Genomic DNA, 27,062 nt, shown 5'->3' with positions numbered 1-27,062 from the left:
TTCTTGGTAGTGGTGATGTTTTCTGTCCTTACTATTATATTTTATTGTATGACATGTTTAAAAAAAAACTTATATACAACATGAATTTCTGATCTCAACCACTCCAAAGAATACCATTCTGTAGAATTGATCACATTCACCATGTTGCACTGGTGCAACCACCCTCCAATCCCAGAACCTTCCCATTGTCCCAAACAGAAACTCGACACCCATTATGCATTAACTGACTGTGCCAGTTTGTATATATTATGTCCCCCAGAAAAAGCCATATTCTTTGATGCAATCTTGTGGGGGCAGATGTATTAATATTGATTAGATTGGAATTCTTTGAGTGTCTCCATAGAGATGTGACTCAATCAACTTGAGTGAAACATTTGATTGGATAATTTCCATGGAGGCATTACCCCACCCATTCAGGGTGGGTGTTAATTGGATCAATGGAGTCTTACAAAGGAATTCACAGACCAAGGACCTCAGGGCCCCTGAGAGTGACATTTTGGAGAAGTGCTGCAGCCTAGAGAGGAACCTTCCTGGGAGAAAGTCATTTTGAAACCAGAACACCGGAGAAGACACCAGCCACGTGCCTTCCCAGCTAACAGGTATTCCGGATGCCACTGGCCATCCTCCAGTGAAGGTACCTGATTGTTGATGCCTTACCTTGGACACTTTATGGCCTTAAGACTGTAACTGTGTAACCAAATAACCCCCCTTTATAAAAGCCAATCCATTTCTGGTATTTTGCTTAATGGCAGCATTAGCAAATCCGAACACTCCCCCTTCCCCCTGCCCTCTGCCCTGGTAACCTGTATTCTACTTATTTCTCTATAAGTTTGCATGTTCTAGCTATTTCATATAAGGGGAATCCTACAATATCTGTCCCTTTGTGTCTGACTTATTTCACTCAACAAAATATCTTCAAGTTTCATCCATGTAGTGGCATGTCTCTGAACTTCATTCCTTTTTAAGGCTGCATAATATTCCTTTGCATGTATACACATTTTGTCCATCCATTCGTAGGTTGATGGATACTTTGGTTACTTCCACCTTTTGCCTACTACGAATAATGCTGCTATGAATATCAATGTACAAATATCCGTTTGAGACCCTGCTTTTATTTCTTTTGGGTATGTACCTAAAAGAGAGATGACTGGATCATATGATATTCTATGTTTGAGGAATTTCCAAACTGTTTTCCACCCTCTGTACTATTTTGCAACTTCTTGCAAATGAGTCCTGTTCCAGTTTGCTAATGCTGCCGGAATGCCAAAAACCAGAAATGGATTGGCTTTTATAAAGGGGGTTTATTTGGTTACACAGTTACAGTCTTAAGGCCATAAAGTGTCCAAGGTAACACATCAACAATCAGGTACCTTCATTGGAGGATGGCCAATGGCGTCCAGAAAACCTCTGTTAGCTGGGAAGGCACGTGGCTGGCATCTGCTCCAGAGTTCTGGTTTCAAAATGGCTTTCTCCCAGGATGTTCCTCTCTAGGCCACAGCCCCTGCTCAAAATGTCACTCTTAGTTGCTCTTGGGGCATTTTTCCTCTCTTGGCTTCTCCGGAGCAAAAGTCTGCTTTCAACGGCCATCTTCAAACTGTCTCTCAGCTGCAGCTACTCTCTCAGATCCTGTGCATTCTTCAAAGTGTCCCTCTTGGCTGTAGCTCCTCTTCAAAATGTCACTCTCAGCTGCACTGAGTTCCTTCTGTTTGTCAGCTCATTTATATGGCTCCAGTGATTTAATTTAGACCCACCTTGAATGGGTGGGGTAACACCTCCTTGGAAATTATACAATTAGAGTCATCACCCACAGTTGGGTGGGGCACATCTCCACAGAAACACTCAAAGAATTACAATCTAATCAACACTGATACGTCTGCCCACACAAGATTACATCAAAGATAATGGCATTTTGAGGGACATAGTACATTCAAACTGGCACAAGTCCTAAACTGTTTTCATTTTTAAAAAGTCATCAAAACAAACAACAGCAACTCAACAGTAATCACAGAAATTTTTTAGAACTAATACCAATTAAAAGATTTGGGGGTGGGCATTTATCACTTACATGGTTTAGAATTGCCAACATGTGTTGATCATAAAAAGGCAGACTGACTTCCAGTCAGTTTTGCTATTGCATTTGAATGCTCTGCAGACAATGTAGCTGTGGCAGACTGCTCCCACCGTATTATTATATGGTTAATATTCATATTAACTATGAATTATAGTAATAGTATAATTATCATAATTTCATTCATCAGTTGTAACAAAGGCACCACACTAATGAAAAATGTCAATAATAGGGAAAACTGTGCATGGGAGGGGGGCTATATAGGAACTGCATATTTTCTGTATGATTTTTCTATATACCTACAACTTCTCAAATAATAAAAAAATTAAGTTTGGGTAATAGATGGTGATGATGGCACAATATTATGAATATAATTAACACCACTGAATTCTATACTTGAAAGTGGTTAGAATGGGAATTTTTGAGCTGTCTATATGTTACTGCAATAAAAAGTAGTCATATATAAAAATATATATATGACAGGTAAAAGCTCTTCCGGTTGAAGCAGGGATGGGGGCTCAGAATCCCACCTGCTCAGCTCTCCACTCACTTGCCCAGTGGAATATGGGAAACCAGGTTAAAACCATCATAATGTGAGAATCTTAGGGAGGGTCCAGCATCTTATGAGAGCCTGCAGGCATTGGGGTGATCTTGGGAAATCAAGTAAACAGCACTGGTTCCCCAGTGGGCTGGCCTGGGAAAGGTGGGTGAGGGCAAGAGTTCAGCTGCCAGGAACTCAGGCCAAGAAGCAACCCTGAGAACAGAGGCCCTGGGAATCCGCAGATAGCTCAGGGAGGGCACTGGGCTTCCCGCAGGCAGGTCGTGGGAGAGAGGCAGGCGCCAAATCTCTGAGGCCTGAGTGACCCCAGCTGACATCTGGATAACATCTGTTATACAAAAGAGCCATGTCCCAGCCAGAGAGCAGCAACCCCAGCAGGGCTTCCAAACACCCAGCAGGGTTTTTTTTTAATCACGTTAGAGAATTCTTTCACAACAAACTTGCTAGCAGTCAGCTGACTCAGCTGGACACACCCCAAGGCACACATGTCTGCCCACACATTATAATAACCTAATATTTAATGCATGTTTAGACACTGCACACATATTAATGCATACAGCATTCATTAGACACTATACTAATGCATACAATATGCACTATATTAATGCACTACATTAATGCATACAATTAACACATACAATATGCATTAGACACATTAATACATACAATCCTTCTAACAACTCCCTGGGGAAGGTACTATTATCAACACAGCAGCCAGAGGCGGCCACTTCAGCACCCTGCTAGAGCTCCCACCTCACTCAAGGCAAAGCCAGAATTTCCACCCCACCTCCCGGGGCCCACAAGGGCCTGCGCAATCTGCCCTTCCATGCTCTCAGCTCCTCCCACGGTCCCCCTCACTCTGCTGCAGCCACATGGGCCTCCTCGCTGTTCTTCCAACAGACCAGACAGTCCTATCTCAGGGCCTTTGCATGTCCTTGCACTTCTCTCTGCCAGGAAGGCTCGTCCCCCAAAGAACTGCACAGCCCACTCCTCACCTCCGTTTGTTCAAGTGTCACCTTCTTGGGGAGGCCTCCCCATCTGAATTGCAACCTTCTCTCCACGTGCACACATGCACATCCTTTACTACTGATTTAACATACTTTATTCTGCTCAGCTAGGAATTTGTGTCTGTTTCATTCACTGCCTGTGACTCCAGGGACTGAAACAGTGCCCAGAATGCAGTAGGTGCTCAATAAATATTTGCTGAAGGAGTGAATCCACACTGAAAGAAGAAATCCAGGCAGGAAACAGTTTGACAACTTGCACAAGTCCTTAAGTGGCAGAAACCCAATTTGAATCCAGCCAGTCCAAAACTGCAGGCCTCCTAATCACTGTGCTTTTCCCTACACATATCTCTTTGCACACCCACAAATGCACGTAAGAGGTAACAAGTATACACACTCATGCACACAACCACTTACACCCATGAGCATCCATGCAGGCTTACCCACTGGCAATTGTCCTCACCACCCTGCACACAGGCTTGCCCCCAGCCTGCTGGCCCCCAGGCTCTGGACCACCAGCCCTCTCCACCCCAAGACCCCTGGCCCCAATCCCTCCAGGAAACCACTGGCTGGTTGATCTGTTCACAGAAGTAATTTGATCTCAGCCTCCAGGCATATCAGGCTGCTGTGGTACCAGGGCAATGAGTGTCTCCACCCAGTGTGGTAGACTGAATTACGTACCCCCAAAAAATATGTTCTTAATCTTTAATCCATTCCTGTGGCTGTGAACCCATTGTAAACAGGGCCTTTTGGAGACGTTCTTTTTAGTTAAGGTGTGGCCCAACTGAATAAGTGTGGGCTTTAATCCAGTTTACTGGAGTCTTTTATACACAGGAAGAAACTCAGAAATAAAGAGAGAAACCAGGGAGGGAACTGGAAGTCAACAGAACCCAGAAGAGAAAGAAGATGCCTCCACATGCACTGCCATGTGAAGGAAAAGCCAAGGATCCAAGGATCACTGGCAGCCAGCCCCAGAAAGCCACGATCTTTGGGAAGAAAGCATGGCCTTGCTGATGCCTCAATTTTGGACATCTCCTAGCCTCAAAGCCATCAGTCAACAAATTCCCATTGTTCAAACCAACCCAGTTCATGGTATTTGTGATTGCAGCTGGGAGACTAAGATACACAGGGTCCAGTTTGTTGATGGGCAGGTCCAGCTCCTCACACTGGGAGGGGAGGTAGGGGAGAGGTGGTAAAGGGGGGTGACCCTGCAAGTGCAAGGCCCTGAGGCTGGATCTGGCTTTACCCATCAGAGGCACCTTGCTCCACAATCATCCTTCCTTCCTCTTCACTGACTTTTTCCCCCAGGTTTAGAAAATCCCCTTCATCCTGAAAACCCCTGCCTCACCCCACTTTTCTGCTATTATGGACAAATTTCTAGAAACTATGAGCTAACCTGAATGTCCATCAGCAGGGAACTGGAATAAGATGTGTGATGGGGAGCCAGCATGAAAACACATCCACCTCTATTTGTACGAGAAAACTCAAAAGTGAGAATGATCCTAGTTGGAGAGAGGGAATTAAATATACTTAAGTATTTAGATACATATCTGGTAAGGCAGGTAACTTAATATTGTCTTCTCTCCACTTTCTGTTCTGTATCTTGAGCTGGGTTGGGTTACACAGGTGACTGCATTTCTCAGAATTCAGAGGATGTACACTTATTTGTTCATTTCTTATATGCAAATTTCACCCTTTCCCTAATAACAAAGAAACATAAAATATTAAACTCTAGTTAATGATGTGCACACTGAAATATTCAGGAGTTAAAGGCAACTTACTTTGAAATGCATCCAAAAAAATGACATGGATTGATGGACAGACCAGGAGATGATGAATAGATGAATGCATGGATAGATAAGTGATAAATGGCATACAGCAAAATGCTAATTATAGAATCTAGAAGGTAAGCACATGGGTGTATAATTCTTTCCATTTTTCTGGACACTTGGAAGCTTATGTAATGCTACAAGTTTTTGTCTTCCCACAGCAGCTACCAGCCATTTCTCTACTAAGGTGGATACAGCAAGGCCACATTGGCACAGACCTGTGTTGGGGAGGGTCTTTGGGGCCCTTCTTAGTTATGAAAGTGAAAGGGGGAGGGGGAGTTGAAGAAGCTTTTGTGGATTGAGAGTAGCTTCTGCTTCCCTGGGTGCTAAGATACACACAAGGATGGGAGCTGGGATGGAAGAGAAGATACCGGCATGGGAATCAGTCAAGGTCCATGTGCTGGTTTGAATGTATTATGTTCCCCAGAAAAGGCCATATTCTTTGATGCAATCTTGTGGGGCAGACATAATAGTGGGGATTAAGTTGGAACGTTTGAATTAGGTTGTTTGCATGGAGATGTGCCCCACCCAACTGTAGATGATAACTGATGGGATATTTCCATGGAGGTGTGACCCCACCCATTCAGGGTGGGCCTTGATCAGTGGAGCCATATAAACGAGCTGACTCAAAGAGATGGAACTCAGTGCAGCTGTGAGTGACGTTTTGAAGAGGAGCAAGCTTGCTAGAGAGGAACGTCCTGGGAGAAAGCCATTTTGAAACCAGAACTTTGGAGCAGACGCCAGCCACGTGCCTTTCCAGCTAACAGAGGTTTTCCGGACGCCATTTGCCATCCTCCAGTGAAGGTACCTGATTGCTGATGTGTTACCTTGGACACTTTATGGCCTTAAGACTGTAACTGTGTAGCCAAATAAACCCCCCTTTTATAAAAGCCAATCCATCTCTGGTGTTTTGCATTCTGCAGTATTAGCAAACTAGAACAGATTTTGATACCAGAGAAGTGGGGTGATTTTGCTGCTGAGTTTGCAAATACCAAACATGTTGGAACGGCTTTTCAAATGGATAAGGGGAATATGCTGGAAGAATTGTGAAGACCTTTATAGAAAAGGCCAAAACTGCTTTAAAGAGACTGTTTGTGGAAATATGGACTCTAAAGATACTTCTGACAAGGTCTTGAACAGAGATGATCAATGTGTTGTTGCAAACTGGAAGAAAGGTGATCCTTGTTTTAAAGTGGCAGAGAATTTGGCAAAATTGAGTCCTGGTGTCAGATGGAAGGAAGAATCTGGAAGCAACAACCTGGAATAGTTAGCTGAGGAGCTCTCCAGACTACATGTGGAGGATGTACCCTGGCTTCTCCTTGCAGCTTATAGTAAAATGCGAGTGGAGGGAGATAAACTTAGAACTGAACTCTTGGGTTCAAAGAAACCAGAAGCTGATGGCTTGGAAAATTATGAGCTTCCAGGGGGTGGAATCCCAGAAGCTACAGCCCAACGTGAGGATGTAACCAAACATGGAACCCAGCCGCCATTTCAGTACAAGCCAAGATTGGAGATGGAATTATCCAGAAAGGATTTGTGGAAACTCCTATTGTCTGATGGTTTTGACCCCTGTGTGCTTCATGCAAAGCCAACAGAGTTTTTGCAAGAACTTTATAGACAGAGCCGCTGCCAGTCTGGACTGGAGGAGACAGACAAGGAACAAACTGAAGGAAAAATTTCTTCAAAGACAGAGCCATGGAGGTTGAGGTCTGGAGTCAGGAGGTCTCAGGCTGGGAGAGTGGAGAAGCTCACATGCATGGAAAGGGTGAGTTTGCCGTGGAGGTCGAGGGTGGGCATTCCACCTCGATGCTCTGGAAGAGTTTTGCCACCCGAGGTCCCAAAGAGGGTGGAGCACATTCCCAGGGAATTGGGGAGAGCCTGGCTGCCACCACACTGTTCTGAAGGGGTTGAGCGTGTGCCCCGGAGATGGAAGGGAATCCGGGAGCTGCCCCGATGTTTGAGGAGGGTGGGGCCGAGAAGGTGGTCTCCCCAATGTGTGGGTATGTTGGAGCACTCACCTAAGCGTTTGGAGAGGAAAAGGCTGCTGAAAAGGCCCTTAGGAAGGGTTAGGCTCCCGCTCTCTCAAGCCCCAAGGATGCAACGTCATTCTCTAAATGACTCTCAGACTTTGAAATCTAATGGAGTTTGTCCTGCAGGTTTTAGGAACTGTTTTGGTCCTATTAACCCTGTTTTCCTTACTCTTTCTCCTTATGGCAATGGGAATGTTTATCCTATGAATGTCCCTCCTTTGTATTTTGGAAGCATATAACTTGTTCTAAGTCCACAGATCCAAAGCTAAAGGAAAAGTATGCCTTAGGACTGACCATACCTATATTTGATTTTGATGGGATCTCGTACTTAACTATTGTTACTGAAATGATTTAAGTTTCTGTGGTATTGTGGGATGAATGTTTTTTGTATTTGGAAAGAATATGTTTTTCTGGGGTCCAGGGGGTGGAATGTGCCAGTTTGAATGTATTATGTCCCCCAGAAAAGGCCATATTCTTTGATGCAATCTTGTGGGGCACACATAGTAGTGGGGATTAAGTTGGAACGTTTGAATTAGGTTGTTTGCATGGAGATGCGCCCCACCCAGCTGTAGATGATAACTGATGGGATATTTCCATGGAGGCGTGGCCCCACCCATTCAGGGTGGGCCTTGATCAGTGGAGCCATATAAACGTGCTGACTCAAAGAGATGGAACTCAGTGCAGCTGTGAGTGACGTTTTGAAGAGGAGCAAGCTTGCTAGAGAGGAACGTCCTGGGAGAAAGCCATTTTGAAACCAGAACTTTGGAGCAGACGCCAGCCACGTGCCTTCCCAGCTAACAGAGGTTTTCTGGACACCACTGGCCACCCTCCAGTGAAGGTACCCGATCGCTGATGTGTTACCTTGGACACTTTATGGCCTTAAGACTTTAACTGTGTAGCCAAATAAACCCCCTTTTTATAAAAGCCAATCCATCTCTGGTGTTTTGCATTCTGCAGTATTAGCAAACTAGAACAGTCCATATCAGGGCAGCTAGCATTGGAGCCAGAATCTGCATTTTAAACCAGAACACTTCGGACCTTGGAGTTGGGAGCACTAGGTTAAAGGCAGTTTGGTATCCTATTGATTAGTAGGGGACTGCATTTGTATCTCCAGCACCTGGAGAAGCAGGTCACCAACATAAGAGTGTTTACAGACACATTAAAAAGAACCAAGTTCACTGAAATGTTGCTATATTATGTAACTTTCTTGGGGTAAAGTAGGAACATGTTGGAAGTAAAGCAGTTATCTTAGGTTAGTTGTCTTTTTCTTACTGCCTTGTTATGGTCTCTTTGAAATGTTCTTTTATTGTATGTTTGTTTTCTTTTTAACTTTTTTTTTCATACAGTTGATTTAAAAAAGAAGGGAAGTTAAAAAAAAAAAAAAAAGAGAAAAAAGACAAACAAGGAAAAAAAAAAAAAGATGTAGTGCCCCCTTGAGGAGCCTGTGGAGAATGCAGGGGTATTCGCCTACCCCACCTCCACGGTTGCTAACATGACCACAGACATAGGGGACTGGTGGTTTGATGGGTTGAGCCCTCTACCATAAGTTTTACCCTTGGGAAGACGGTTGCTGCAAAGGAGAGGCTAGGCCTCCCTATATTTGTGCCTAAGAGTCTCCTCCTGAATGCCTCTTTGTTGCTCAGATGTGGCCCTCTCTCTCTGGCTAAGCCAACTTGAAAGGTGAAATCACTGCCCTCCCCCCTACGTGGGATCAGACACCCAGGGAAGTGAATTCCCCTGGCAACGTGGAATATGACTCCCGGGGAGGAATGTAGACCCGGCATCGTGGGATGGAGAACATCTTCTTGACCAAAAGGGGGATGTGAAAGGAAATGAAATAAGCTTCAGTGGCAGAGAGATTCCAAAACGAGCCGAGAGGTCACTCTGGTGGGCACTCTTACGCACACTTTAGACAACCTTTTTTAGGTTCTAAAGAATTGGGGTAGCTGGTGGTGGACACCTGAAACTATTAAACTACAACCCAGAACCCATGAATCTCGAAGACAGTTGTATAAAAATGTAGCTTATGAGGGGTGACAGTGGGATTGGGAATGCCATAAGGACCAAACTCCACTTTGTCTAGTTTATGGATGGATGTGTAGAAAAGTAGGGGAAGGAAACAAACAGACAAAGGTACCCAGTGTTCTTTTTTACTTCAATTGCTCTTTTTCACTCTAATTATTATTCTTGTTATTTTTGTGTGTGTGCTAATGAAGGTGTCAGGGATTGATCTAGGTGATGAATGTACAACTATGTAATGGTACGGTAAACAATCGAAAGTACAATTTGTTTTGTATGACTGCGTGGTATGTGAATATATCTCAATAAAATGATGATTAAAAAAAAAAAAGAAATAAAGTGTAGATTTGTAAACATTAAAAAAAAAAAAAAAAAAAAAAAAAAGAAAGTGAAACCAGAAACTGTGTAGTTTATGCAGTAAACGATATGTACATTTCTAATCTATGAACTCATGGTCAAAGAAAGGCCATGGGCCTATGTCAAAGGATTTGTGAATAAAAATTATATATTTTAAGAAAAAAAAAAAAAAAAAAAAAAAAAAGAACCAGCCAAAAGCCTGGGCAATAAAAGAAAAAAGTTGATAAATTGGACCTCATCAAAATTTTTAAGTTCTGTGCATAAAACATGCTATACTACGGTGAAAAGACAATCCACAGAATGGGAGAAAATTTTTGCAAGTCATACATCTTGTATCCCAAATATAAAAAGAACTCTTACAACTCAACAATAAGACAACCCAGGGCCATGATGCCATGCAGGAGCCATGGTGGTCTCTGAGGCAGCAGCTGTGGTCCCAGCGGCCATGAGTGGAGCTGCCTCTACCTCAGGCCCATGGGGTCCCCCAGGATGGCTGAGGGGCAGGAGCCCACATTGCCAGCACTGCTTGGCCAGGAGCTGATCCAGTCATCCGTGAGCAAGCTGCCCCAGGCCGTGGGCACCAACATCCTGTGCACCGTGCATGGCTGCAGAAACATTCTGCCCAACAGATCGGCTCAACATGTACCTGGTCAAGAGCCACCACCTGCAGGACGGCATAGTAAATCCAACAATAAGGAAAGATTTGAAAACTGTACCAAAATCCAACTGTTGTCCAATTGAAGGATGCCCTAGAGGCCCTGACAGATCATTTTCTCAATTCTCCCTTGTAAAATAGCGCTTTATGAAAATGCATGCTGAAAAGGAGCATAAATGCAGTAAGTGCAGCAATTCCTATGGTACTGAATGGGACTTGAAAAGACGCAGAGGATTGTGGCAAGACCTTCCAGTGCACATGTGGCTGTCCTTATGCCTGCAGAACTGCCTGGCAGTCACACATCTACTGAGCCAGCCATGAGATCCCTGCTGAGCGCAGAGATCCACCTAGTAAGAAAAGGAAAATGGAGAAATCCATGAACAACCAGAAATTGTCAAAAAAAAAAAAAAAAACAACAGTAAATCATTGATCAATAAACCAACCTCCAGATCAGGCACTCAAGAACTAGAAACTTCAGAAAAAAGCTAGTAGCTTCCTTTTTTTTATTCTCTTTGTTAGGCAATTTTACTGAAATATATCCACATACCATACAATCATCTAACGTGTACAACAGTTGTTTAGAGTACCATCATACAGTTGTGCATTCATCAACACAATCAATTTTTTAACATTTTCATTACTCTAAAAAATAAAAGTAAAAATAAGAATAAAAATAAAAGTTAAAAAGAACACCAAAAACATCCCATACCCCTCCTCCCCCACTATGATTCATTTACTTTTTTACCCCATTTTTCTACTCATCTGTCCACACACTGGATAAAGGGAGTGTGAGCCACAAGGTTTTCGCAATCACACTAGAGCTTCCTTTGATGACTCTTGCAGCTCTAATGCCAGAAAACAGATTCTTACCACACCTCCAAGATATCCGCAGAAGTTGTTTTTACCAATTTTCTCCTATGCCTACTACAACCAACTCCTCGGTCCAGACTATAGTAGTAGGTGTTGATCATCTGCCTCTCCCATGGGCTCCATTCACTTACTTCCCTTGTCTATAGGAACCCTGATCCTCAGCTTAGATTCAGAGGCTTCCTCTCTTAAGGAGAGCCTCCCTCTCTCAAAAATTGTGAATCCCATTGCTGTTGAGCCAATCATTACAGGCATTCAAGTGAACTTGGGTAAAAGTCCACTTACTACTTTACAACAACTAGGTAGGTGACACATCAGAATAGCATTTCTCCCAACAACGTGCAGACAGATCTGTCTTATGCCTCACCAGGCTTTGTGCATTCTGCACAGTGGGCTCCCCCAGACTCCTCTGTATCTCTGTATCATCTTATTCTCAAACTCTTACACTGATTTGACATCTGTTTCTCAAGTTTCACTTCCCATTTGTGTTTGCACTCAAACATGGTTGCTCAGTTCTAAGTAACTTCATCTATAGCTGCTCAGACATGCTTTTCTAGACGCTTGTTTCCAGTCAGGTGGGATCTCCAGAGAAACGCAAACAGTGGGGGGCAAAGTGCCACAGATGACCAGGTACACATGGATGAAGCGGTAATGTGTGTAATGTCCATTCATTATACAGGGTTTCTACAGACAATACTACAAGCCACAGTTTGGTAGCAAAGACTATGACTTTAAATCAAGATATTGAGAAATCTGCACCAAGTTAAACTTCAGTAAGCAGAATAGTATGCTTCCTTCACAAAACATGACAGATAATCAGACCCAAACCATAGATTTATTAAGCGATTTAGAAAACATCTTGTTAAGTAAACTGCTGGGTCCAACATTGGATGATCAGTCTTTTGTCTAACATGAACACTGGACTGGACACACAGCTCCCACCTGGCCCCACCCAGAATCCCGGAATAGATTTTGATATTGAAGAGTTCCTTTCAGCCTCAAATATCCAAACTCAAACAGAAGAGAGTGAACTCAGCAATATGAAACTGAACCAGTCTTGGAATCACTGGACATAGAGACCCAAAGTGACTTTTTACTTGCACACATGTCTGCTCAGTTCTACAGTTGAAGGGGAAAAGCTAAATTCCTAGACCTTGAAATGTTTGATATGCAGCCACAGACAGACTCAAACTTCTTTGTAGAGAGCAGCCCTCATCTGCCTCTGGGCAGTATTCTGAAACTCTCCAGCTTTTCCATGAGCCCTGCTTCATCTGACACAGAAACCCAAACAGAAGGGATTTCCACTAAAAACCTACCTATGCTAGAAAGCAAAGTTCAGTTGAATTCAGACCATGAATTCTGGTTTTGAAACCCTGGGGAGTTTGTTTTTCACAAGCAACGAAACTCAAACAACCATGGAAGACTTCCTTCTAGTTGACGTGGCCTGGAACATGATGACGTCTCATTTCCATTCTGTGGAAACCCAAAACACGTGCAGAAGTACACACAGTCTCCAACTTCTAAAACAGAAGTCCATGTGTGGGATGGCATTTACAGTTTTCTTCTGGATTGAGAAAATGGGGAACAGGGACAACAGTATTAACTACTGAATGTAGTTGTGTAATGCAGTTGCTTAGACTCTTTATGGTTCCTTACATTTTGTTCTTGTAAACATGAAATTTGTGTATAAATGCAAATGTATTTTGTGATAATTATTTGTGTATAAATTATAAAGTGAATGATGCCAATCTAAAAATTTTTGTTTTTGTATTGCCTACCATTGTCCCTTCAAAATACCTTTTTTTAAAGGTATTGGACACCTTAAAAAAAAAAAAGACAACTCAATTTTAAAATGGTCAAAGGCTCTGAATAGACATTTCTCCAAAGAAGATGTAGAAAATGGTTAAAAAAAAAAAAAACAAAAAACACACACACACATGAGAAGATGTTCAACATCATTAGTCATTATGGAAATGCAAATCAAAGCCACAAAGAGGTACCACTTCACACCCACTAGGATGGCGATAATCAAAAAGACAGACAACAGCCAGTGTTGAAGAGGATGTGGGGAAACTGGAACTCTCATATACTGCTAGTGGGAATGTAAAATGGTGCAGCCAGTGTGGAAAACAACTTGCAATTCCTCAAAATGTTAAACATAGAATTACCATGTGACGCAGCATTTCTACTCTCAGATATATGCTCAAGAGAAATAAAAGCTTAAGTTCACTCAAAGACTTGTACATGAATGTTCATTCATAGCAGCTTTATTCACAACAGCCAAAAGATGGAAACTACCCAGATGTTGATCAACTGATGAATGGAGATATGTGGTCTATCCATACAGTGGTATATTATTCAACAGTAAAAAGGAATGAGTTCTGATAATGCTACAACATGGATGGAACTTGAAAGCATTAAGCTAAGTGAAAGAAGCCAGTCATAGAAGACCACACATTACACGACCCTATTTATATGAAATGTCCAGAAGAGGCAAACCTATAAAGACAGAAAGCCTAGGGCTGGTGAGGGAGAAGGAGGAGACAACAGCTAACAGGTATGGAGGATCATTTGGGGGTGGATGATCAAAATGTTCTAAAGCTAGATAGTGGTGTTGGTTGCACAACTCTGTGAATTTATTCAAACCTTTGTATTGTACACTTCAAATGGGTGAATTGTACAGTATATGAATCATTCCCAAAACTGTTATAAAGAAAAAAAAAGAAGTCAGAAGGGCTCCTAGGTATTCACCCAAGTAAAATGAAAACTTACACTCACCCAAAAACCCACATATGAAGGTTTAAAACAAATCTATGCATGACCGCCAAAAAATTGTAAAATGTCCCTCAACAGATGAATGGATAAACTGAGGTACATATGTACCTACCATGGAACGCTCCCCAGCAATACAAAGAAATGAAATACTGAAAAGGAAACATGGATGAATCTCAAATGCATTATGCTGAGTGCAAGAAGCTAGGCTCAAAAGGCTACATAACGGATGATTCCATTCATAGAAGAATCTGGAAAAGGCGAAATTACAGCAATGGAGAACAGATCAGTAGTTGCCAGGGGAGAGTGACTGACTACAAAGGAGCATGCAGGAATTTGGGGTAATATTCTGATTCAGTTAGGTGGTGGGTTACACAACGGTGTGTGTTTGTCAAAGATCACAGAATTCTTCACCAAAAGGGAATAATTCTACTACATGTGAATTATACCTTCAGTTTGTAAAAAAAAAAAAAATGAAAGGAAATTAAGATCCAGGAGGAAAAGACACTCCAAGCATGAAAAATAATAACCAAATAAGAAAGAGGATTAATTACACTCCCCAGATCCACTTCTTCCCCTGGACCAGACCCTTTGTCCCCTTTGTCCCCTTCATTCCTTTTGTCCGATCATCCTCCGCACCCTCCTTGCTTCTCTGGCTGCTAGGTCCCCTGAGCTGTGGGCGAAGGTGAACCCTCTCTGTGGCTTGAAAAGCACAGTTTTCCTGGGTCTTTGCACCACCTCCCAGTTTTGCCCCTCCCTCCCTGACCACACCTGCTCTGTCTCCTTCTCCATCTCCCCATCTTCCTACCTGGTTTCACAGGCTGCCAACAGGCCAACCACCCCCACTTCTCCCCACCCCATCCCAGCCCCAGATCTCTCTCTACAGGTCAATTTGAGCTGGGATCCTTTAATCTCTGCACTCTATGAAAACAACTCAGGATCAAATCCAGGACTGACTCACCTGTGGGCTTGTGGTGGGTGGAACCCCCAGTCTGTTTCCCATATGACCTGGGCTCCAGAGTCTCAGGATACTGCTTGGCAATTCTTCCCCAAGGCACCCTTGCTCCAGAATCCTGCCTAAATCACTAATCAAAACCCCCTAGCCCTCTGCTCCGGCCAGCCTGGGCTACTCACCTTCCATCTAATGTGTTTCCCTGCCTTTACCCACACAGTGCTCTCCACTGGGTGCGTTCTCCCCACTCTCCTCCACCTTCACAAATCTGTCCAGCTCGGCCTCGTAGACTCATAGAGCTGCTCCCTATAGAGAGTTCCAGGGCACAAGATAAGGCAGTGAGGGCCTAGGGGAGGGATGGGAATAGCTAAGCAGGTCTCTGGGCAAGAAGCTCTCACAGGACACTGCTCCTATCCACAGCAGCCATGGGTATGGCTCAAGGAGCCATGGTAGGTGAGGGCAGGGGGTGGGGGCTGACCCCAGAGCCCAGTCAAGGACACAGGGTCAAGCTGTTGCAGACATAGTTTTGCTCCCTGTGCATCCTTGGCTTTATCCCAGCTCCCTTGCCTCCCTGCCAACAACAACAGTAATAATAACAACTGCTCTGCTGGTAGATAAGCCAGGAGCAGCCAGCCCTGGGTCCACTCACCACCTCCCTGCACCTTTCTGGACTGATCCCATTGGTAAACCATAGGGACAAGGCCTGGGGCAACCAAGTCCCCAGAACCCCCATAGCCAGGGATGCTGGGGAGACCAGAGAGGGTGACAGAAGGAAGCCAGAGGGCTAAGAAGCCAAAGCCACCGCAGAACCGGGCAAAGCCCTGGCAGCTGGACAGAGGGGAAGCCAGGCCAGCATTGCGGGTGTTTACTTTCTGAAGAGCCAGTCCAGTCTGTGGCTTCCCACTGTGACCCTGTCCTCAGGCCCCAGGGGCTCAGATGTTTCTGTCCTGAGCTAATCCCTGGCCTTTGTCCTAAGGGACTCTGCAGCCTTCCCAGAAGATCCACACACTCCCCCTTAAAACTCCCCAGAGATCAAGGGGCTTTATCCCAGGACAGAGGCAGAATGGTGGTTAAGGGACGCTGCCTCTCCGCCCCCATTAGTGAATTCGTCCACACGAGCCCAGCCCCCAGTCCTGCCTGCTGACCCCAGCCAGCCTGCTCTGGAGCGCACAGTTTAAGAGAGCCTGATTTGGCCTCCCCAGAGTTTGCAACCCCACCGGGCCACCCCAGATAGAGTCACGAGACACCAGTCTTGTTCTCCAAAGCCCAGGTCCTGGGAGGAGGTGGAGGAAACCTTTGATCCTTGGCCAGAAGTATCTGCCTCAAATTCCACCCTTCAAGCTTCCTCTTTGGGTTAAAGGAGTGTTTTCTTTATCTGTTCCAAAGACCCCTGGAACCCCCTCAAAAAATGCCACACTGGAAAAAAGCATCAAGGAGTCAAACAAGTGTGGGAAAGCTGCTTAAAGCACAAGTGCATATTAAAGGCTCTGAGAAGACCCGCATGGAAAGAACCTGTTTAGCTTTGCTTAACCCCGCGCTCATTTCACAGGGTCTTGAAGGACCACTGTTCCACTGAGCATCAAAGCCCCAATTAAATGCCTATAGTGACAGAAAGGAGACAGAGATGATCAAGTGCAGAGGGAAGGAGCAGATCCAACTGGGCCTGGTGCGAGGGAGTGAGGGTGGCCCAGCCCCTTGCCTGCCACCACCTTGTTCCCTGCTCCCGTTCCTGGCTCTCTTGAAAACTCCCAAGCTTCTGTCCAAGACCTCAAGTCTCCCCCAGCATGGTCCAACCTCAGGGCCTTTGCACCTTCTGTTCCATGTGGATATCCCTCCCTTCAATCAAGTCTCTTTTCAAATGTCCTCCAAGAGGCCTCTCATGAACTTCCTCTCTAAAACAGCCTCCCCTTCCCTCTCCATCTCCAACCCAGCTTTATTTTTTCTTCCCAGCATTCATCACCAGCTGATTAGATTATTTGCTCTTTGTCTTTTTCCCTGTGTGTTAGGATTCTCCAGAGAAACAAAACCGACAGGATATACATATCCATGCTAATATTAAGAGATTTATTACAGTTATTGGTTACGCAGCTCTGGGATCAGCAAACCCAAAATCTGTAGGAAAGGTCACAGTTGGAAACTCCACAGGAGAAGCTGAATTCCCCAGGAGAAACAGTCTGGCTGAAACAGAGGCAGGAATTCTTCTTTCTGGCTTCTGAAATCCTCAGTTCTCCCTTTTAAGACCTCCAAGTGATTAGATGAGGAGACTCCCATCTTTGCTGAGGACAACCTCCCTTGTTGATTGTAGATACAATCAACTGACAAATGATGTAAATGCATCTACAAAATACTCTCGCAGTAACAATCCGGCAAGTGTTTGCTTGACCAAACCACTGGACACCATTGCTAAGCCAAGTTGACACATGAAACTAACCATCACACCCTTCAGAACGTAAGTGCTGTGAGGGTGGAGATTTTGTACTGTTCTCCTGCCTATACCAGCAAGGCACATAGTAGGGGCCTATAAGTGTTTGTTGAATTGATTAACTATTCAATATAAAAAGCATAGTCTTACCCAGGGTAGTGAATCTCCCTGGCAACGTGGAATATGACTCCCGGGGAGGAATGTAGACCCAGCATCGCGGGATGGAGAACATCTTCTTGACCAAAAGGGGGATGTGGAAGGAAATGAAATAAGCTTCAGTAGCAGAGAGATTCCAAAAGGAGTCGAGAGGTCACTCTGGTGGGCACTCTTACGCACACTTTAGACAACCCTTTTTAGGTTCTAAAGAATTGGGGTAGCTGGTGGTGGATACCTGAAACTATCAAACTACAATCCAGAACCCAAGATTCTTGAAGACAATTGTATAAAAATGTGGCTTAGGAGGGGGGACAGTGGGATTGGGGGGGCCATGGGGATCACACTCCCATTTGTCTAGTTTGTGGATGGAGGAGTGGAAAGGTGGGGGAAGGAAACAAACAAACAAACAGACAAGGGCGCCCAGTGTTCTTTTTCACTTTAGTTGCTGTTTTTCACTTTAATCATTATTCTGGTTATTTTTGTGTGTGTGGTAATAAGGGTGTCGGGGATTGATTTTGGTGATAAGTGCACAACTATGTAACAATCGAATGTACGATTTGTTTTGTATGACTGCGTGGTATGTGAATATATCTCAATAAAATGAAGAATAAAAAAAAAAGCAAAGTCTTGGGGCTTGCTGAGTTGGGGGAGGGGGCTGACTTGAGGATCAGAGCATCTCTGGGCTGGTTGTGCAGGGGTTGCAGACACAGGGCACCTGGGAATGTAAGCATCCTGCTGTGAGGACTGGGTTCCCTTAGTCTAGGAGAGTGAATGGTGGGGGAGAGGGCTAATCTGGAAGAGCTGTGGTGCACAGGCTGTTCCCTTGGCCCAGAAAAGCACCCACACCCCCTTCTCACGTCTACATGCTTGAGGTCCCAGCTCAGTCACCCCCTCTTCCAGGAAGCATTCCTTGATCCCCACTCTAGACTGAGTCAGATGCCTCCTCTGGGAACCCAGGACCCCACTCTCCTCATCTCAGCCCAGATAGCCACATATGATCAGGGCCTGTTTGTTCCTCTGTCTCTAGCAGGGGTTGCAGCAGGGCCCATGGCTGTCCCATTCCCTGCTGCAACCCCTGCTTCCTTCCAATATATATCCATAAAATGGCCATTAACAACAACAGTTATTATAATAACAGCTTCTGTGCCAGGCACTATAGTAAGCCACTTCTGAGCATTTTCCATTTAATCTAATCCTCACCACAACTCCTGTAAGTGGGAACTGTTGTCCACATTCCTCAATTAGAGAAACAGGCTCAGAAAGGTTGGAATAACACTCAGGATCACATGTGTGGCCGCAATGGCAGTCGAATTTGAACCTGAGCCTCTCTGGCCCCGCAGCGGGCACCATCCACCCTAGGGAACATGTGAGATGTCGAAAGTGCAGTATCTGCAGCTCTGAGCTGGGCCCAGGGCCCCACATCCCCTCACAGACCTTGGCCAGGCTCCCCAGTGTTGCCACACATTGAGTGGCCGTCAACTGCCAAAGGCCAGAGAGCTGGACTCTCAGGGCTCCGGGGCAAGTTCCTGCATCCAGTCAAGGCTCACTAAGCATCTGTTGGTTGATTGAGCCATGTCCCCTGCTTGGAGTTGGCCAAGCCCCTCCTCCCTACCTCCACTGCCTGGGCTCTAAGGGAGCTCAACCAGGAGCTCTCCTCGCTGGCTTTCAGTCTCTGTGACTGAAAACATAAGATGTAAAAGGCTTAGGGGCCAGGGTAGGGTGGGATGAGTTGGGAGGACGGAGCTTTTTGGAGACCTGGGGTCAATAGAGGCTGAGTCCCATGGGTGCTCACCTCAGACCAGAAAGGGACCACAGTGAGGGGGCTCCAAGGAAGACTGGAGTGGAAGCAAGAAGAGGCAGATCTAGTCCAGAAGCCAAAGGCACTGGAGAGAGGCCACCAGGCACAGAGCCTCAGACTCCAGCCTGGAGGAGGCCAGATCTCCACCGATGGGCAAGCCAGGGGGTTGCACAAAGACAGGGAGGCACCAACTAACCAGGCTGGCCAAATGGGACCATGCAAGCCAAGGGTGGTCAAACACAAGGCTCTGGGACCCATCTGGCTCCAGCAGGAAGGCCAGCTTGGCCGCTCACATGCTCACGTGTGCTCATGCACTGTGCATGATCCTGGGCAATTTACTTGCCCCTGGAAGCCTCCAGGTGCCCATCTGTCAATGGCTGTGCTAAAAGAGTACAATGTCAGTGTCAACATCAATGTCAATGGCCATTGCTAGATAGGATTTAAAATATTCACTGAAGCTCTTCTCACCCAGGGATTTCTGCTTATCAAACCCCTTCACTCATTTGAACATCAGCTAGACTCATCAATCAGCTTCCTCTGTCTTAGAGAGAGGCTGCTTCAGGGAAGGAAAAAAAAAAAAAAAACAGCTTTTACATTTCTAAAGTTAGGATACCAAAAGCATAAATGACCCTGGGCTGGCAAGGACATGGTTGATCCCTGCAGATGCCGGGTGGCCCAAAGACAATCCAACATCAGACCAATGGTTCACACCCTAGGCGATTCTGCACCCCCACCACCACTCCAAGGGACATCTGGCAATGTCTGAGGATGTTCTGGGTTGTCACAACTAGAGAGAAGTGCTACTGGCATCTGGTGAATGGAGGTCAGGGATGCTGGTCAACAGCCTACAATGCAGAGGACAGCACCCCACACACACACAACACAGATTTATCCAGCTCCTGATGTCAGTAATGCTGAGTGTGGGAAACCCTGGATCAATTGCTCTGTCACACTCTAAATATTAGGTTTAATCACAGATATCATCATCATTATCATTATAATGACTAGATGTATTAAGCACTTACTGAATACCAGTCCCATATTAAGTGTTTTAGAAACATCGATCATTTTGCCTTCATAACAAACCAGTAGGGTGGGTACTAGTATTTCCCCATTTTCAGTTGAAGTAACTGAGGCACAGACAGGTTAAGTAACTTGCCCAAGGTCACACAGTTGGTAAGTGGCAGAGCCAGATTCCAACCCAAACTACCTGGCTCCAGATCCTTCTCTCTTCTCTTAACTCCTCCCCTTTGCTGGGGGCTGGGTGGGGGAAGCAGAGTGAGGGTACCCTGGATTAATGGAGATTAAATTTTCTCCCTCCAGCTGAATGAGAGCTCAGAGTAGAGGCTAAGATGGGTTATAAAATATCAAATTCTATTTCTCACAATTTGAATTTGGGGACTTGGATCCCTACGTGTCTCTCAGGGAGTGTCACAGTCCAGCATAGGTGCTTATGGGATGGATATGTGATGGAAAGGTTGAGCTTTGAGTATTCTGGCATTGGAAGTAAGCCTACTTGGTTACAGGCAATCGGGGTCTCAGCGGGGGCCAAACATGGGCTGGTGATTCCTGGAGCTAGATCAGAATCCAGAGGGGCCAGCACAGCAGGAGACCCAAGCCATCAAATTGTCATCATCACTAATATTAATAATAAATCAACAATAACCACAGCTCACATTCATTGAGCACTTGCTAGGAGCTAGCCCTGACCCAAGACCCCTACCTGCTTAACTCATTTAATCCTTCCACCAGCCCTGCATAATCAATACTACGTATCATCCCCATTTTACAGATGAGGAAACTAGGACTCAATGAGGTCAAGTCACCTGCCCTGGGTCCCTGCTCTTAGCCAGGCACCTCAGCACTGCTCATTATGGGGCTGGATCATTCCTTGGGGTGGGAGAAGCTCCTGTGCATTGTAAAATGTTTAGCCGCCTCCCAGCCTCTACTAGATGCCAATAGCACCACCTGCCCTCAGCTGTAACAACCAGAAATGTCTCTAGACATTGCCAGATGTCCCTGGGCAGGCAAAACTTGCCCCAGTGAGAACCCTCCTTTAGATCAATGCTTTGGGATAAGGAGTGATCAGCCAGGCAAGGCTACAGCCTGAGGCTTGAGCTATTAATAAAAATCAGTATTAAGGTGCCAGGCACTTTAACCTATTCACTCATGTTATCCTCACATGGACCCTGTGAAGGGAGGAGTACTGTTAAATCAATTTGCAAATGCAGAACTAGAAGCACAGAGAGGTGCGGTGACTTGCCCAAGGGCACACAGCCGGTAGGTGGTAGAGCCAAGATTTGAATCCAGGCCTCCTGGCTCCAGAGTCTATACTTAAATGCCATGCCTGGCTGTGTGGGTGAGGCTGGAAGGCAGCTGAGAAGAGGAAAACGGAGCTCTGGATTTGAGAGGTGTCACCTGAGGACCCTCCATACCAAAAGTCTCTGACTATTAATGGCTCAGCAAGGTTTGATTAGGCACCTACTGTGTTCACTACCCTGGCCAAGGAAGAAAGTAATGAAGCTCGTTCTTTTCTTTGTGGACACATTTCTTGGCCTCTCATCCAACAGCCAGGAGTTGAGCACTTTCTAAACACCAACATTTGTGTGATGGTTAATTTCACATCAACCTAGTTAGATTTGGTGTCCAGTTGTTTGGCCAAGCAAGCACTGGTTTGATACTGTGGAAGTATTTCCTGGATGGAATTACATCATCAGTCAGTTGGTTGCAACTACAACTGATTGCATCTACAATCAACAAAGGAGATTGCCCTCAGCAATGAGGGCATCTCCTCATCCACTCGGTTGGAGGTCTTAAAGCGACAACTGAGGATTTCAGTAGTCAGAAAGAAGAATTTCTATCTCCACTTTGGCCAGCCCGCTTCTCCTGGGGAATTCAACATCACCTTCATTGAGTTTCCAACTTGTGGACTGCCCTATGGTATTTGGGCTTGCTGATCCCCACGGTTGCGTGAGCCAATTCCTATAATAAATCTCTTAATGTTCACTTCATATAAATATTATATATATATATATAATATACGTATATATATATGTATATCTCCTGTCGGTTCTGTTTTTCTGAAGAACCATGACTAATAACTTTTGCATTTACATTTAACAGATGCACAAACCGAGGCTCAGAAAGGCTAAGCGGACATGCCAGGGACACAGCAGTTAAGCAGATTTCAAGCGATTTCTCCCCCACCCCCAAACTCCCTGCCTCTCCAGGTCCCCCTTTAACTTGCTCTCTCCTTCAAGCATCTAGGGCTGGCCCTGGGCTCCCTTGGGAATTATCAGCATTCGTTTTGCAGGTTTGCAGCCCTGCTCTGCCACCCCTGTGGTCACAGGATCTGGGGACCAGACCACACTTTTGTTTCCTCCGGAGGTTTCTCAGGTTCCCAGGGCCGACGACACAACCTTGACAGGGCCCAGGAGAAGGCCGGGGCTGGGGGTGGGGAGTCTTGGTGTCCCACAAACGCCACCACTTCTCCGGTCCTCTAGGGGAACTGCTTCCCCTGGATGTCCACAAGCCAGCCCTGTCTGCTTCCTCCTCCAGCAGACCACCCATCTGGGCACAGTCCCCCACCCCCAGCCCTCCTGGTCCTCCCCACCAACCTACACTGTGCTCCCCTCCTCCAGACCCAAGGGCTTCTCCATCCTGGCAGGCCTCCCTCGAGGGAGGGGAGATGGATGTCCAGGCAAGCAGGCCACCTGGGGGCCTCTAGCCCCCAATGCCGACGGGCAGCTAATTCACAATAAAGAATTGGGGCCCAAGAATCCAACTTGGGTTTTGCTGTAGCTGGGCCCCCAGCCCGAGCAAGAGCCCCTTGTTTGCTCCCCATGCCTCTCGCACACACAGTCAAGGTGTAAGGAGGTCATACCCCAGCAGCAGGGCTCACCCTCTGCCAGGCACCTCCAAGACCCCCAGGGTGGCCATGGTGGCAAGACAAGAGCAGACGGGCGAGGAAGACCACCCACCTGTACGCATCAGCAGCAGCACCGAGGCCCAATGGGGGGACGGGGGCCTGAGCTGGCCCCTTGGCAGCAGACTCCTCTGAAACGTAACCTATTTCCCAGACACCACACAAGAAAGGAGGCTGTGCTGGACGCTTACATCAAAGTCACCAAGTGCTGTGCTCAAGGCTCAAGGAAGATCGTGGGCCATGTACTCCTGGGGTGGCAGAGGGGAGAGGCTGAGTCGTGTCTGCCCCAGCCCCAGGTGGGGACTATGCAACAGTGATGGTCCCACCAGCAGGCCCCCAAGCTAGGAAGGAGGAAAGGGAATGGAGAACCTGTGGGTGCCAGAATAGGGGGTGGGGAGTGGCAGTGGGAGGGGGTGCCCCCAGGGCTCACGGAACTGGTGTGCCGCCACCCTCCCCTCCCAAGGGGGCAGGGACCTACCTGTAGGAGTGATCTGTTTATTCCAGGGGCAGGTTACAGGTGTAGGGAGGAAAAACCTAAGTGGGTGACCTGACAACCCCATCCCTGTACTGCTCACAGCCTGGTGGGGATGCTGGGGCTGGGACAGAGAAAGCCAGGGCAAGTCACAGAGAGAATACCTAGCCATGCACAGCCCTCCTGGGACCTTCCCAACACAGCCATACCTGGCAATCCCCCTCCTGCTCTGGCCACAACCTCTTCCTCATCTTCCTTTCCCTCCCCTGGGCAGTTCTGCCCACCCCCATTGCTCTCTCCAGTGCTTCCAAGGTCTCCAGGGGCTAATCATTTACTTGCCACCTCCTTGCCTCCCAAGGGTGATTCCCCCACTCCAGTGTCCTCAAGGACTCACATGGAGCTATGCTAGGCCCACCTACAAGATCCCAGACAACATTTTTTTCTGGGTCCTGCTGCCTCTCGGGGGAAATGGGCTCCATCTCCTTCCTGGGGATCCTTTCCTTAGGTCTCTGTACTCTTCCTACCCCCAAATCTCCCTCTCCCCACCCAGGAAATCTCTTCTCTGGGCTGATACACTTTTCTCCTGCCTGGATTCTCCCAAAACTGTTCTAAGCAGAAGCTTCCCTGTCCCCACAGGCATCATAAAACTCAGGGTCCAGAAAAAGTCCCTTTCTATCCCCCAGTGGATACTCTCTTCTTGGGACCATGAGAGAGGATTGCTCTGGCGGATCAAAGAAAGAAAGAAGCACAAGGTATAATAATAATAATACAACAACAGCAATAATAATAGTAATAGCCATTATTGAGCACTTACTATGTGCCAGGCACTGTGCTAATCCCTTTACAATTACTAGCCCATTGAATCTTCAAAACACCCCATTATTAGGTCCACTGATCAGATGAGGAAACTGAGGCACAGAGAGGTTAAATAACAGGTGCAGAATGGAGAGGCAAGATTCAAATCCATAGCCCACTGGGCAGAAGAAAATAGAAGAAGGAAACCTTGGCTGCAAAATGTCACCCAAGGTGACAACAGGGGAATAGGTGAGCAGGCTGCTCAACGGGTTCCAGAGGGGTGGCAATGTTTAATAGCTGGGTAGGGAGGGGTAGCCGTTAGGTGGGCAGGGAGCTTCTGGTCTCCAGGGTCCCCAGGCCCCGAGGAGGGGCCTTCCAGAATCCATGCAGCACTGGCCCGGCAGCCACCAAATCCCTCCTGTCTCAGGGACTGCACCCTGAAACTGCACAGCGGGGAAGGGGGTGGGTGGGGAGCTCCCACCCTCATATCAATCTGACATCAGCCTGGAGATAAGGATATCTTGTATCCCAAAGTGGAGGGAGGTGAGTGCACCTTTTGAACTTTCAGAGGAGGGAGCAAAACATGGGAGAGTTGCAGTTCATTTGCCAGGAAAAAAGAGTATTTGTGTGGATGGATGAAAAGCCTAGCCGTAAGTTTCAGGAACAGCTTGCTCAGGGAGCAAATTACAATCCCATTACCATTACCCTCCTCCATTACCCTCCTCCACCCCGTGTCTTCACCTGCTGTCAAAGACAGGGACTCAGCTTCAAATCCCACTCAAGGGGCAAGAGTCTGTTTCTCAGGATGCAAATTCCCAGCCTTGTTTCTCAGGCTGAGCCGGTCACATGCCCATCCCCTATCCAATCCCTTAAGCCAAGGGATGGGATATGAGAGTGGCTTAGGGCCAAGATACATGCCCCACCCAACCACACCCAGAGACCCCATGGGAAATCTGGAGATGTGGCCACAAGGAGGGGAAAGGATACTGGAAGGGCAAAGAGGCAACATTCAGCAGAATAATTATAAGAGTTAAGAGTACTTGTTCATCTGTGTACTGAACACCCACAGTATGCCTAGGACCCAGTTCAGGTGCATTTAACCCTCACAACAACCCCAAGAAGGAGTACAAATGTGGGAACTGGGGCCAAGAGGAAGCAGGCAACCAACCTGAGGTTTCAGAGATAGTAAGTGGCAGAGCCTGGGAGTCTGGCTCAAAACAGCTCTGAAAGCCCCAGTGCTGTCTGGCGGCCAGCTACCCATCACCAGGCCAGGAACGGGTGGCTGTACCAGTCACCGGACTGGGGGCAGGAGCCTTTGGCATAACCGCAAATTGAGACTGCAAAGGCTGTCATCTTTCTTATGGAGGAAGAGGGAAATGGAAGATGGCCCAGAACAGGCTCCCAGCAGGCCTGCAGGTAATGGAGAGACTGACTGATGGCAGAAGCCAGAAGCGGCCTGCCTAGACTTGTTCCTCAGGTGGCAGCTAGGAGGCCCCGGAGTGGCCCGAGGTCCCCAGGGACTGGAGTGAGGATGGAGTGAGCCTGAGGCTGCAACCTGGTGGGAGCTCCAGAGGAGTCTGGTATTTATGGAGCGCCTGCTGTACACATGAGCCCTGACATGTCATTCCACATTCAAGAGGAAGCTGAGGACAGGGAGGCTGTTGTTTCTAGTCTGAGCTGCGTCCCCTGCGCCCAGCACCTAGCAGTCACACAATAAATGTTTGTTATTGCATGAACCACCCAGTGGGCCCAGTGAAGGCTGCTATCACCCACACTGTGGAAGACCTTCAAGGCCAGGCTCTGCCCAGCTTCCAGGGCCATTCCTGGAAAATGCTGGAAAATATCCCCTTCACCCCTCACTCATGCCTCATTCATCGAGCACCCACCAGGAGTGACCAAGACCTGCAGGTTCTGCTCTCAGGGAGCTTCACTCTTCCCCTCTCCAGTCTCAGTGTCCTCCTCTGTGAAATGGGAAAACAGCCAGTGCCACATAACTGTGCAGGGGTTAAAGCAGACTCCACGGGCAAACCCAAGGCAAGCCAAACCCCCTCCAGTAGACAGCGATCTATTCGCCCCCACCCTCGCCCCGGGCACTGCACCAGGCATACCGGAGGCGGCCAATTAATGCTTGTTTGAGAGCGGGCACCAACTTTCAAATAACAGTTGTTGTTGGTGCCGCAGACGCCGGGGAGAGTGGGCTCTCCCCTCCCCCACCCCTCCACCTAGTTCACCCACCCACCCCCTCCACGGCTCCTTCCTCTTACCCCCTCCTAAATTTGCCCATTCTTCCCTGCCCCCGCCCCCACCCCACCCCACCCCCGCCTCCTCCACAGCGCGCCCTTCAAACCTCCCCTCTCTCGAACCCCTCCATTCCTCTCTCCC

At 46.9% G+C, this 27,062-nt stretch overlaps 1 pseudogene; it reads left to right on the top strand.

Moving 5' to 3' along the window:
• Positions 1 to 10,305: 10,305 nt before the first annotated feature.
• Positions 10,306 to 12,912, top strand: LOC119525664 (annotated as a pseudogene).
• The last annotated feature ends 14,150 nt before the right edge of the window (positions 12,913 to 27,062 follow it).

The sequence above is a fragment of the Choloepus didactylus genome, assembly GCF_015220235.1.
Source record: "Choloepus didactylus isolate mChoDid1 chromosome 25 unlocalized genomic scaffold, mChoDid1.pri SUPER_25_unloc2, whole genome shotgun sequence".
Classification (NCBI taxonomy): domain Eukaryota; kingdom Metazoa; phylum Chordata; class Mammalia; order Pilosa; family Megalonychidae; genus Choloepus; species Choloepus didactylus.
This window is presented reverse-complemented; position numbering and strand designations above follow the sequence as displayed.